General features: G+C 46.2%; 1 long non-coding RNA gene across 1 annotated transcript in view; it reads left to right on the forward strand.

Moving 5' to 3' along the window:
- The first annotated feature begins 5,880 nt into the window (after positions 1–5,880).
- The window catches only part of LOC140715067 (uncharacterized), a 42,606-nt gene continuing 33,811 nt past the window's right edge, over positions 5,881–14,675 (forward strand). Inside the window, exons 1-2 of the long non-coding RNA XR_012096052.1 lie at positions 5,881–6,073; positions 6,816–6,923. This is a non-coding gene — a long non-coding RNA (uncharacterized lncRNA). The remainder of the gene's footprint in view (positions 6,074–6,815; positions 6,924–14,675) is intronic.

Raw genomic sequence — 14,675 nt, forward strand, 5'->3', positions numbered from 1 at the left:
ACACTGGACATGACACAGGCCCTGGACGAGACAAGGATTCCGGTCCTAGGCTAGGACTTGACAAGGATAGCGGAACCAGGACATGGAACTGGGAACTAGGAGCCTGGGCTTGGACTCTGAGCCAGAGACTGGACAAGGACCCAGAACCTGGGTCTTGACTCGGGCTCAGACTCCAGAACCCGGCAAGGTCAAGACGTGGCTATGGGACGAGGAGGGGCACAGGACTGGACGTGAGACTCCTGGACAGGACAAGGGAACCCCAGCACAGGACAAGGGAACCCCAGCACCAGACTGGGCAAGGTACTCCTGTGCTGGGCGAGGCACATGGACCTGACGAGAACCCAGAGCCTGGGTCGAGGGAGAACAGGAACACAGAACACAGAGTCGAGGGAGAGACAGGAACATGGAACACTGAGCCAGGACGTGTCCTTAGGTACAGGACGTAGGGCTGGGACTCATTACACGGCACACTGAACACGACGAGACAGTTCCCAACGCTAGGTAGCGGCAAAACAGCTGGACCTACTTAGCGGAGGCGTGGACACGAGAGGCAGTTCCCAACGCTAGGTAGTGGCAAAACAGCTGGACCTACCTAGCAAAGGCGTGGACACGGATAGACGGTTCCAAACAGGGCAAGGCTCCAGGCAGAGGTGAGGCGAGGCGAGGCAGGGCTCCAGGTGTGGGTTGCAGAGGGAAGAAAGGGAACAGTCCAGCCTCAGGGTAACGACAAAGAATACCCCACAGAGGCAAGGACAGGATATCGACGGGACGAACCCACACAGAGGCAAGGACAGGATACTGACAAGACGAACCCCCACAGCAACAAGGCCAGGATACTGACAAGACGAACCAGCAAACACCCTCGAACCCAGGGCCACTTATACTCCCAGCCCCAAGACGAGAATCAGGTGCCTACGATTAGACAATGAGACAAGGGAACGCGGGAAGACCCAGAGTCTGGAGTCCACGGACCGGACCGTGAGCCGGAACACGGACTTCATGGATCGGACCATGACACTATCTCTGCTCTCTTCAACCACCGATCTATCTCAGCCCCACTCAACCAGACATCTATCTCAGCACTATTCAACAGGCCAGTTTATCTCAGCACCACTCAACCAGCAATCCAGACAGACAGACAAACAGACTTTATTGATCCCGAGGGAAATTGGGTAAATCCAGCTATTTATCTAAATTCCCTGGTGGAAGTTGGCTCTACCATATACAGACCGTGCAGTCAAAATTCCAAGAGAGAGGTTTCTGCATGAGATCCCCTTTATGCTGGTGACTTCCCATCACTATCCCATTAAGGAACAGCCTCTCTCTTTCGACTCTGTCTATAAACACCTATCTAATCTCTCTCCACAATCTGCTCCACTCACAGTGCCACCAAGTGTTGTGCCTGGCACCCAAAGGCTAGGTCAAAAAACAATGATCCCAACACTAATACCTAAGCAATGCCACAAAAGTTGGTTGGAGAACTGGAAGACAGAATTAAATCCCAACCAGTGAGAGGTGACGCACTTTGAAAAATTGAATTGGGGTAGGACATTTACAGGAAATGGAAAGGTATGAAAGACAGTTGATAAACTGCGAGATTATAAACACAAGAGATTCTGCAGAGGCTGGAAATCCAGAGTAACACACACAAAATGGTGGAGGAACTCAGCAGATCAGACAGCATCTATGGAAATGAGATAAACGGTGGACGTTTCATGCAGAGGCGCTTCATCAGGACTGGAAAGGAAGGGGGAAAATCCAGAATAAGAAGTTAAGGGATGGGGAGGAGTACAAGATGGCAGGTGATAGGTGAGACCAGGTGAGGGGGAAGATGGCGGTGGACGCAGTTTGCAGTGGCCACTCCGGAGTTGATATCTGTTATTTGTTAAGCGGGGGGGGGGGGCCGTGCACAATCCTAATCTGATGAAAAACAGATGTGGGAGCACGGAGGAACATCTGGAAATCTCCAGGAAGGCCTTCTTCGTTGCTGCTACTGTTGTGAGGTCCAGGTCTCTGCTGAGAAGAACAGGACCCAGTCCTCAGGGTCGCATTGCCAGTGGCCGTTGGCGGGGGCGTTGTAGTGCGCTCGGCAGAGGATGGTGCTCAGAGAGGCTGTGCCGGAGGGGATGGTCAGAGCTACGACAGACTCGGAGTCCGCTGCGGTTGGGGTGCTTTCATTGTGTGCTACGTCTGTGAGGCTGAGTCCGGCAGTGCTGTGAAAGTCCATAGCGGGGTATTCCCTTCTACCGCCTGCGTGGGATGACGAGTCTGTCGGGACCCTGAGGACTTGTGGAAACTGTGTGGTGGTTTCTTTCGAACTTATAGACTTTTAACATCTTTGGACTATTTTTACTGTGCCCATGGTATGTTTTTTTTTTATCAATTATGGTATTGTCTGCACTGTTGTAACTATATGTTAACTATAACTATATGTTACTATGTGGTTTTGTGTAGGTCTTGTAGCTTTAGTTTTTGGTTTGTTGGGTGGTAGAGTTGGTCTCCTGACTTGGTGTGTCAGAGTAGTATTGTTTTGTCTGGTGGATTTGGAGCTCCTTTCCGGGGAACGCGCTAAGATGGTAGCGCGATATTAATACGCAGCAGCCTCTCCGGACTCTGGATTTGGGGATTGCCAAACATTATGTGGATTTTCTGGTGTAGTCTGTTTTGTCGTGTGCTTTTGTGATATCATTCTGGAGAACATTGTCTCATTTTTTAACAGCATTGCATTTGTGGTTTCTAAATGACAATAAACTGAAACTGAACTGAACTGAACTGAGATGGATGGGCTGGGTGGGGGGGGGAATGAAGTAAGCAGTAGGGAGGTGATTGGTAGAAGAGGTAAAAGGGCTGAAGAAGAAGGAATCTGATAGGAGAGGACAGTGGACATGGAAGAACCGGGGGAGCTGATGGGCAGATAGGGTGAAGAGGAAGGGTGAGAGGGTAACCAGAATGGGGAATGGTAAAAGAGAGAAGTGGGGACAGGAAGAAATTAGCCTTGAACCTGATAGTATCACCTCGGTAGCCTCCAAACTGATGGCATGAACATTGATTTCTATACCTTCTGGTATTTACTTCACAGGTTAGGGCACAGAATATAACAGTAGGGACATTATCCTTCAGTGCAGGTCAGTGTGGACATAGTGGAGGATTACAAGTACCTGGGGATACGAATGGACCATGAACTGGACTGGTCGAAGAGCAGTGAGGCTGTCTATAAGAAGGGTCAGAGCCTTCTATATCTCCTGAGGAGACTGAAGTCCTTTAACCTTTGCCGGATGATGCTGAGGATGTTCTATGAGGTTGTGATGGCCAGTGCTATCATGTTTGCTGTTGTGTGCTGGGGCAGCAGGCTGAGGGTAGCAGACACCAACAGAATCAACAAACTTATTCGTAAGGCCAGTGATGTTGTGGGGGTGGAACTGGACTCTCTGATGGTGGTGTCTGAAAAGAGGATGCTGTCCAAGTTGCATGCCATCTTGGACAATGACTCCCATCCACTCCATAATGTACTGGTTAGGCACAGGAGTGCATTCAGCCAGAGACTCATTCCACCGAGATGCAACACTGAGCGTCATAGGAAGTCATTCCTACCTGTGGCCATCACACTTTACGACTCATCCCTCGGAGTGTCAGACACTCTGAGCCAATAGGCTGGTCCTGGACTAATTTCCATTTGGCATGATTAACTTATTATTATTTAATTATTTATGGTTTTATGTTGCTATATTTCTACACCATTCTTGGTTGGTGCGGCTGTAACAAAACCCAATTTCCCTCTGGGTCAATAAAGTATGTCTGTCTGTCTGTCTGTCTGTCTGTGGAATACTGTCCGTGTCATCCCGCCATAGGAAAGATGTGCTTACACTGGAGATTCACCAGGATGGGCTGGGACTGGAAAACTTTAGATATGGGGGGAGATTGGACAAGCTCAGGTTGTTTTCTCTGGCGTGGCGGTGGCAATGGGGTGATCTGATGGAGTTAGATCAGATTATGAGAGGCATAGATAGGGTAACTGGATAGAATCTTTTTCCCACAAAAGGGGTGTGAAAAATAATTGAGTATGGGTTTAAACCACAGGTTTAAGGAGTTTTAAAAATGATTTGAAAGGAATGTTCTTCATGTAACATCCTTCTTTAAGACCATGCATTATTTTATTAATACAGTTATGCTGTTGGACATTTTACTTTCTGCAGATTTTCTAAAATGCAAAACTTTATTTTAAAAAAGTGTTCCTTTAGTTACATTATATAATTGGATATTTCATTTTGCTGTTTAAAATAAAATATTCAGTTGATTAAGTTAAGCTTGTTGTATTAGCCAATAGGAATTGTCTTGTTAAAACTTTGGCTGACAAGGTGCCCAAGAAAAGAACAGATAGCCATTTTTTTTTTACAGAGGGTGTGGAATCGAAGGAGTTTTGGGAAGAAGAAGGAAAAGAAATGGACAATGAACATAGTGGAAGAACATGGTGAAGTGCTCACAGGGAAGGACAGATGTCAGAAAATCATCATGCGGACTACAGTCTCACAGAGAATGTCAGATATCTTTCAGTTAGCCGCTAGCACACGACTTTGGAGAAAGTTTGATGCCTTTTTCCTTGGTTGCGTGGGTATTTTTTTGACTTAGACTGGTTGTTCAGCACCGACCATTTTGGTAACATGAGTAAATAAAGTGAAGGAAGCTGGATTGAATACAGGAGAATGAGCTCCAACAATTACATGCACACTATAGACTGATTATAGAAATAGAGAGAGGCCTTTATTGTGTTTGTTATAGTTTAAAGTATTTGTCAATGCAATGTTAATCTAAGTTCATAATGAGGTGAACAGTAAATTTGCATTGGTGTGTCAGTATTCATATTGTCTATTGACCCTTAGAAGAAATATTCAAACGTTTGTTTTGTGTTTACCCTAGACATATCCATTCTAAACATGTTTATTTATTGGAAATGGCCTTTTCATTGTTATTCCCCATGCACTGTAGAGTTATGTTGCTGTTCGTTTGCATTCAGAGTAGTAGCTAACTCGTTACAAGCCTAACACAAAATGCACTGCAGATGCTGCGGTCAAATCAACACGTACAACACGCTGGAGGAACTCAGCAGGTCGGGCAGCATCCGTGGAAACGATCAGTCAACGTTTCGGGCCGAGACCCTTCATCAGTCCCGACCTGCCCGACCTGCTGAGTTCCTCCAGCTTGTTGTATGCGTTGGTCATTACAAACCTACAGTGAGAGGGTTACATTTACACAGGGATTAATTGAACTAAAGACTGGGGAGCTCTGTCAAGAATATACAAGCTATTGGAAGTCACATAGAAAGGAAATCAAGAAGGCAAGGGGGGTGAGGTTTTTGAAATCTCATTGACAGATAGGATCAAGGCAAATCTTAGGGACAAGAGAATAACTGGTGAAAGAGTGGGATCTGTTGTGGACCCGGTCTAGGAGCTGTGTGTGGAGCAGGGGTTCTAAATGAGTAGTTTTTGTTGGTATTCACGAGGAAATGGACTTTGTAGCTGGAGAATTCAGTGAAAGGTGGAGGTGAAATTCCACTGCAAGTTTCTATAAATAAAAAATGTACTCAGTGCCCGAGTGGATTCACATTCAGATTCAGATCAGAAACAGAACCAGAATCACTTTATTATCAGTATATGAAACATACCAGAGTTGATTGTGGTTCAGTGCCAAGTATAAAACACTGGACAACATCATAACAGACAACACAATAGCAACCAACAGTTGGCAAGACAATAGTGCTAACAGCCTTTGCAATCAATAATTAACAGAAAGGTCACATGTGCAAATGTCAATAAGCAAACTTAAATAAATACGGACAAATGAACAAACTCCATAATTATCAACAGAACAAGAAGAGCAGGAAAGACCATTGAGTGGATATCGTGAAATGACAGGGTACTTACACCTGAGTGAGTTTTGTTGTGAAGCTTCAGAGATGACATGGCACTTTGGTGGTGATGGACTTGTAGAGTTTTCCTGTTGGCAGTTCGGTCAATAGGTGGCTGCTCGGGTGGGTGAAGTCGGCAGTAAAAGTAAATTTTCAAAATCATTCCTAGTGGTGAGTGTGACATGCCTGTCCCATTTCAATGTATTGGTAATTGTGGTCCGCAGGAACCTGATGCACCCTGACCATTAATTTCCGGGGGTGGACAGGTACATTCAGAATTGGATGTATTTATCACACATACATGGAAACGTACAGTGAAATGCATCATTTCACTAACAACCAGTCACTCAAGGGTGTGCTGGGGGCAGCCTGCAAGTGTCACCACACACCAACGTGGCATGTCTATTGTGGTCAGGGGAGCCACACAGAACACAACGTAGCAAGCAACGAAACAACAACAGTGAAACAAGCCCCGTTCCTCCCTCCCACTGACATACACAGGACAGGCCACCTTCACTAGACACTGGGCCCCAGCTTTTACAGCAAACTTGCAGAGATTCACACTCGCAACTCTGACCATTGAGCCTCAAATCGACTTCCCATCGAACTTGGGGCTTTGTTCCGGACATCTGATTGAATTCAGACTTCGATCCGGATCTCCCATCAACCTTCTGGCTGCTATCCCGATCTTCCATCGACCTTTGGGCTTTGATTCAGATCACGGAATGCCCTTCGGGCCTCGATCTGGATATCCAGTAGACCTTCAGGCCTCGATCTATTTTTCTATTCCACCTTTGGGCCTCAATCCAGATCTCTGATCATCCTTTGGGCTTCGATCTGACCCACCAATCGATCTTTGGGCTTTGATCCAGACCTCCCACTGACTGGACTTTAATTTTTGGTATTGACCCAGGACACGGAGATGATGACGAATTAGCAGCCTGGATGAAGGCCCAAACCCCGGGCCTCAAATGCTGGACTTACTGATGTCAGGACCCTGACAACCAAGCCTCAAACTCAGGTAAGCGTTTGGATGTGGAGCGGAAGCTTAGAATTAGACTTAGACTCCGCCCTGTCCTCTAATTACCCCACATCCCTGTCCTTAAAGCCTAACCTGACCCCTAACACCCCACTCTGTCCCTATGGCCCTAAAAACCAACCATGTGTGAGCTGCAATCTTGATGGCTGAAAGGTAGCTGAGATTCAGAAAGTCACATTGCATCTTTATAAAACATTGGAATATTATATTTGTTCTAAAGTTCAAAGTAAAAATTTATTATCAGAGTACATACATGTCACCTCATACAAAGCTGAGATTCTTATTCCTCTGGGCATAATTAACAAATCTATAGAACAGTCACTGTAAACAGGATCAATGAACAACAATCTGTGCAGATGCAAATATAAATAAATACCAATAAATAATGAGTATCAAATAACAAGATAAAAAGTCCTGAATGTGAGACCATTGGTTGTGGGAGCACCAGAAGTGGAATGAGTGTAGTTACCATTTTTTGTTCAAGATCTTGATGGCTGAGGGGTAGTAACTGTGTTTGAACCTGATCCGGAAGCCCCTGTTCCTTCTACCTGATGGTAGCAGTGAGAAAAGAGCATGGGTGCTGGTTTTCAACGGCAACGTTTCATGTAGACATGCTCGATGGTTGGGAGAGCGTTACTCGTGATGCACTGGGCCAAATCCACAACCTTTTATGAGATGTTCCGCTCAAAGGCATTGGTGTTCTGGTCACTACATTACAGGAAGAATGTGTAAACTTTGGGGAGGGTGCAGGAGAGGTTCACCAGGACATTGCCTGGTGCCTGGAACGAATAAGACTGGAGAGGCTGGCTCTGTTTACTGGAGCAGAGGGCATTATGAGGGGGGCATGTTTGAGGTGCATAAAGTATTGAGTGGCAAGAGATGGGGTAGACTGCAGGAGACCTTTCCCTATATCAAAGGTAGATAAGCTTAGAGAACATTGTGTTAGGGTAAGAAATATAAAGTTCAAAGTAAAATTTATTATCAGAGTACATACACGTCACCACATACAAAGCTGAGATTCTTCTTCCTGCAGGCATACTTTGCAAATCTATAGAACGGTAACTGTAAACAGGATCAGTGGAGGTTTAGAGAGGATCTGAATGATTTTGAACCAGGCAGTGATGACTGCCTGGAACCCACTGGTGGAGAGAGTGGGGGAAGCAGAGTCACTGACAGCATTAGGATAAAAAGAAGAAAGTTTGCACGTTCTTCCCGTGACCGCACAGGTTTCCACCAGGTGCTCTGGTTTCCTCCCGCAGTCCAAAGACGTAGCGGTTAGTAGGTTAATCGGTCATTGTAAATGGTCTTGTGATTCAGCTAGGGTTAAATAGGTGGGTTGGTAGGCAACGTGGCTCATTGGGTTGGAAGGGAGAATTTTGTGCTGTATACCTAAATAAGTAAATAAAAAATAAATAAAAAGATAAAGTTAAAGATTAGCTTTATTTGTCATATGTACATCGAAACATACAGCGAAATGTATCAATTGTGTCAAAGCAAATCAATGAGAATGTGCTAGGGGCAGCCCAAGGTGTCACCACACTTGTAATTTCAGTATATGTGCTGCCGAAGTGAGCACGTGTCACCCCAACATAGCATGCCTACAACTTCCTAACCCTCACCCGTGCACCTTTGGAATGTGAAAAGATTGGAGAAGCCCTTGAACTGCTTCGACACAGAAGTAAATGTGGAACCTTGAAGACATTATTGACGGGAGATGAGAAAATGGTGAGACTTCTTACACAATGGAAATCCTCCCTACAATACAAGATAGAAGATTCAAGATTCAAGATTGCTTAATGTAATTTCCTATACACCAGGGTACGGGGAATGAAATAATTGTTAATCCAGATCTGATTCAGCACAAATAAAAGCACAAAAGATAAAGAACACAATAATAAATTTTTTTTAAACACAATAAATATAAATACATAAGATAGCTCATACACATCGAGTGATGGTATGTCCACAAAGTGACATTAGGCTGTACGTAAGGTGACTGACGGGAAATGAAGTAGTGGTGGAGTTCTTGGATGGAGGTGTTGATCTGCCTTTCTGCTTGGGAAAGTAACTTGCTGAGTCTGCTGGTCCTGGCGTGGACGCTACGTAGCTTCCTCCCCGATGAGAGTGCGAGAAACAATCCACGAGCAGGGTGTGTGAGATCCTTTATGGTGTGACTTGCCCTTTCCTGTCACCTTTCTGTTTATCTAGTATGTCCTTGATGGCAGGTAGGCTTGCACTGGTGATGCACTGGGCAGCTTTCTATACTTTTATTTGAGATTCAGCGCAGGACAGGACCTTCCGGCTCTTTGAGCCCAATGCCCAGCAATCCCTCAATTTAACCCTAGCCTAATCACGGGACAATTTACAATGACCAATTAACCTACCAACCAGTACGTCTTTGGACAGTGGGAGGAAACCCACGCGGTCACGGGGAGAAAGTAAAAACTCCTTACAGGCAGTGGCAGGAATTGAGCCCAGGTCGCCCGCACTGTAAATCGTTACGCTAACCACTACGTTACCGTACCTCTACTACTCGTTGTAGCGCCCTCCAGTCCGCTGCAGTGCAATTTCTGTACCAAGCAGTGATGATGCTTGTCGGGATGTTCTCCACTGAGTGCCTGTGTGAAGTCCAGCTTTTGTCAGCCTCCTCAGAAAGCAGAGGCGTTGGTGAGCTTTCCTGACTGTGTAGGGATGTGTTCTGGGACCATGAGAGGGTTTGTGTGACGTGCACTCCCAGGAGTTTGAAACTGCTCCAGTTTGCACCACCGTGCCGCCAATGTAGAACAGGGTGTGAGCTGCACGAGTTTTCCTGAAGTCGATAACCATCTCCTTTGTCTTGTTGACATTAAGAAGTTATTTGCCTGGCATCAGGCCCCGAGTTCCTCCAGCTCCTCCCTGCAGGCCGCCTCATTGTTGGTGAGGAGCCCCAACACGGTCGTGTCATCGGCTAACTTGACAATGTGATCGCTCGTGTGTCTGGCCGCGCAGTCACGTGAACAGGGTGTACAGCGATGGTCTCGGCACACCGCCCTGGGGGGGGGGGGAGCACCTGTGTTGAGGATGATGGGGAGGGAGGAGCGGTTGTGCATCCTGACTGTCTGAGGTCTGTCCGTTAGGAAGTCCAACACCCAGTTGCTCAGTGGTGTATTTAGACTGAGCGGTCAGTTTGTCGGTGAGATAATAATGTGGAATCCAGGGAAAGAGGGATGGAGGAGCGTGAAATGATCACAACTCTGGAGAAAGGAGATGGAAAAAGTAACAGAGCCAAAGGTTAAAGTGCCTGATTAGTTGCAGAAACTGGACACAGTGGTAGTGAGCTGCTAACATTCCTTAGATTCTGGAAAGGGACCAGAAGTTTGGAAAACCACAGATGTAAAAAGGATGGAGAGAGATGCAGAGCAGGAAACTTTGGATGGGGGTGGGTGGAGCTTTCACTGGGAAATGTTGAAATCAGGAAGCAATACCAGGATGTTTAGATAATCACAGCACCATGGAGAGTCAACATGGCTTTGGGAAAGGTAAACTTTGCTGAACCAATGTGTTATTGTTCTTTGGGGATTTAACAGGGTGGATTCTAGAGAATCTGTAAAAGTGCTTCTGAACTTCTAGCCATCAGTTATGAAGTTGCCGGATAAATGGTGACTGCGCATGATGAGGTCACGTCAGCCTATGGGTCATGTGCTGGCAGGGGATTGGCTGACAAATCAGGCCAAAGGTCATTTTCAGAGTGACTGCAGACAACATGGCAGTTACTAGAACAATCAGTGATTCTTTTAAATTCATTTACAGGATATGGGTGTCACCAGATGGAGAGAGACCAGGTGGGTTCTAAGTCTAGAATCTTGAGCATTAATAAATCAAGTGGTATGAGGCACAGCTTGGCGGATGTGGCATCTGTGGGCCTAACAGGTACATCAGCTGTGAGTGAACAGCATCAATTCTCTCTTCCTGTCCATAAAAGGGTGGATTAACAGTGGATACTGCATTTCTTTAGCCGCAAGGTGGTGACTCTGTGGAATTCATTGCCACAGATGGCTGTGGAGGCCAAATCATAGGGCATATTTTTTAAAAAAGGTTCAAAGGTTCCTTTTATTGTATGCATGTACAATACAACACTGATATTCGTCTTTTCCAGATAGCCATGAAATTCAGAAAACCAAGGGGGTTGTTGAAAGAAAAGACATCAACCATCCCCCCACATAAAAAAATAAACAAAACTCGCAAACCCCAACAACCCCCCCCCCCACCCACCCACTCCCACAAGTCTCCCTTGCAAAAAAGCAGAGTTTGGTAGGTTCTTGATTAGCCAGGGTGTTAAAGGTTATGGTGAGAAGGCAGGACAATGGGTTTGAGAGGGAAATTAAATCAGCCATGATGGAATGGCAGAGCAGACTCGATGGGCTGAATGGCCTAATTATGCTGCTATATGTTATGGTCTTATGATAACATGAAATTTAGGGACAGGGTTAGATTTAAGGTCAAGAGATATAAATCGCCCAAGAAAACAACAGAAAATGCAGAGTTTAGAACTCAACAAAGAAGGTCAAAGGAATTAATTGTGTTGTTCCTCTCCACACCTCGTGGTGCATTGGGCAGTGCATTACAGATTTCTTTAGCATCTGTCTGTTTTTACAAGATGAAGTTGCTAGTTCAACGCTTAACCCAGGACGGATGGAAGGTCTGCCAGCCAGATTCGAACCCAGGACCACTCACCTCGAAGTCTAGTGTGGGTGCCACGACTCCACCGGCCAACTAAAAGAATTACTTAAGAGAGTGAAAATCAGATGTGAGTGTGGAATAAAAAGCTGACAGTTAAAGTTACTCTAGAGGTGTGAAGAGAATAAGCCCAGGACAATAAGAAATATCTCATATTTTCTTTCACAGTGAGGCACCTACACGGTCACAGGGAGAACGTACAAGGCTCGACCACACTAGACCGGATAAATCCGTAACCGAAGCTTTTTCTCTTCGTTTTGGCCCTCCGTCCACACTGAAACGGTGTTTTCCTCCCCCGAAAATGGAGCTTTTCTAAAACGCTCTCCAGAGTGTGTAAATCTGAAAACGCCGGCTGGACAGTGTAGTGTGTACGGGGTAACCGGAGCTTTTTAAAAACACTGTCATAACATGCTGGAACAGATGATGGCGGCAGCACGGCATTTCATTGTTTGCTTGAACTAAGAGGAGGAAACGGAAATAGTATACCGTTTCTCCTTCGCTTGTTTTCCATAGCTGTGTCCTGCACGCTAGGAGGAGATTCGCCCAAATACCCTTTTTAATGTGGACAGAGGTATTTTCAGAAATGCCTGGTGTGGACGCCTATTGTTATTTTGCGAACCGGTGCTTTCAAAATTCACCGGTTCAGTGCGGATGTAGCCTGAAGCTCCCTACAGAAAGCAGCAGGTAATGAACCCAGATCACTGGCACCCTCAAGCATAACACGAACAGCCACATTCGCATGTTGCACTGAAACAAGGGGTACATTTAAATTCAGGGGACTGAAAGGAGGTAAACTCAGTCAGGGCCCAGCGATGAGTTGCCAGGATGTTTCATCAACACCAGAACTGTTGCCTGGGCAAGCATTAGATCATCAGACAGAGTGGGGAAACTCTTGGTCAATAATGAAGTACAAGATGATTTGAAACTAACTGTGAGTTCCTGATTTGCCCCGACTCACACTGGACATGGAGCACACTAAGATTAGTCTGCGTTTCTCGATGACTCAGTCAGCGTGTGTTTGAGGAACAGCTGCTTTCAGAGAGTGAGACAAGAAGCCCTACATGGATAAGGAGTTGGGCCAGTCAGGATAGCAGAACCAAGACAAAAGAGGAAGAGGAAGGAGAAAGGGAAGGTGGAAACAATATGACCCTTCAGTTTTGCTCTCCATTCTCAGAGGTAACATATCAAATCAGATTATTATCACTGCCTTATATGTCGTGGAAAATTTGTTGTGTAATTGCAGCAGTAGAATGCAAACACAAACAAACTATAAATTACAAAATAAACAGTGCAAAGATGAATAACAATGGTTCAATGGTTCCACTTAATATCAAAGAAATGTGTACAATATACGTCCTGAAATTCTTGTTCTTCACATGAAAACAGAAGAGTGCCCCAAAGAATGTGTGGCACATCAGGATGCCAAAGCTCCCCCCACTCCCCCACACATGCACAAACAGCAGCAAAGCAACAACTCTCCCCCATCCCCACTTGCTTCACCCTCCATCCACCAAGCAAAGCCCCCCCCCAAGAAAGACCATGATCTGCAGTAAAACAAAAACTAATCATTCACCCGACAATTTGACGTGCCTAATAAAGGGCAGAGAGGTGCCCCCTTTCATGGCGAGAGGGGAGACATAACAAAACATATCGTGGATTTCTGATGACTAAAGTCTGCCGCTTCACTTTTTACCAAGAAAGTGTTTAAAGATCGTTGAGTTGAGAGTTAAGGGGCAAAAGTTTAGGGGTAACATGAGGGGGATCTTCTTTACTTGTGTGAAGAGTGGTAGCTATGTGGAACGAGCTTCCAGCATAAGTGATAGAGGCAGGTTCGGTATTGTCATTTAAAAAAAAATTGGATTGGTATATGGACTGGAAAAGAATGGAGGGTTATGTAACACTTGTTCCGCTTACAAGGATAAGTGCCAGGAGGGAGATCATCTGCCCTCACCCCATCCACCTGCCACCCTACTCGGGATAGGGTTCCCCTTGTCCTCACTTACCACCCCACCAGCCTCCAGATCCAACGTATAATTCTCCGTAACTTCCGCCACCACCAACGGGATCCCACCACCAAGAACATCTTTCCCTCCCCCCCCTTTCTGCTTTCCGCAGGGATTGCTCCCTACACTACTCCCTTGTCCACTCGTCCCCCCCATCCCTTCCCACCGATCTCCCTCCTGGCACTTATCCTTGTAAGCAGAACAAGTGCTACACCTGCCCTTACACTTCCTCGCTCACCACCATTCAGGGCCCCAGATAGTCCTTCCAGGTGAGGCGACACTTCACCTGTGAGTCGGCTGGTGTGGTATACTGCGTTTGGTGCTCCTGGTGTGGCCTTTTATATATTGGTGAGACCCGACGCAGACTGGGAGACCGTTTTGCTGAACACCTACACTCGGTCTGCCAGAGAAAGCAGGAGCTCCCAGTGGCCACACATTTTAATTCCACATCCCATTCCCATTCTGATATGTCTATCCATGGCCTCCTCTACTGTCAAAATGAATCCAAACTCAGGCTGGAGGAACAACACCTTATATACCGGCTGGGTAGCCTCCAACCTGATGGCATGAACATTGACTTCTCTAACTTCCGTTAATGCCCCTCCTCCCCTTCTTACCCCATCCCTGACATATTTAGTTGTTTGTCTGTTCTCCTTCTCCCTCTGGTGCTCCACCCCACCTTTCTTTCTCCCGAGGCCTCCCGTCCCATGATCCTTTCCCTTCTCCAGCTCTGTATCACTTTCGCCAATCACCTTTCCAGCTCTTAGCTTCATCCCACCCCCTCCGGTCTTTTCCTATCATTTTGCATTTCTCCCTCCCCCACAACTTTCAAATCTCTTACTATCTTTCCTTTCGGTTAGTCCTGACAAAGGGTCTCGGCCCAAAACGTCGACAGTGCTTCCTCTTATAGATGCTGCCTGGCCTGCTGCGTTCCACCAGCATTTTGTGTGTGTTGTTTGAATTTCCAGCATCTGCAGATTTCCTCGTGTAAGCTTCACCAGGACCACTGGGCTCC

This window comes from Hemitrygon akajei, chromosome 23 (genome assembly GCF_048418815.1).
Source record: "Hemitrygon akajei chromosome 23, sHemAka1.3, whole genome shotgun sequence".
In the NCBI taxonomy this organism is placed as follows: domain Eukaryota; kingdom Metazoa; phylum Chordata; class Chondrichthyes; order Myliobatiformes; family Dasyatidae; genus Hemitrygon; species Hemitrygon akajei.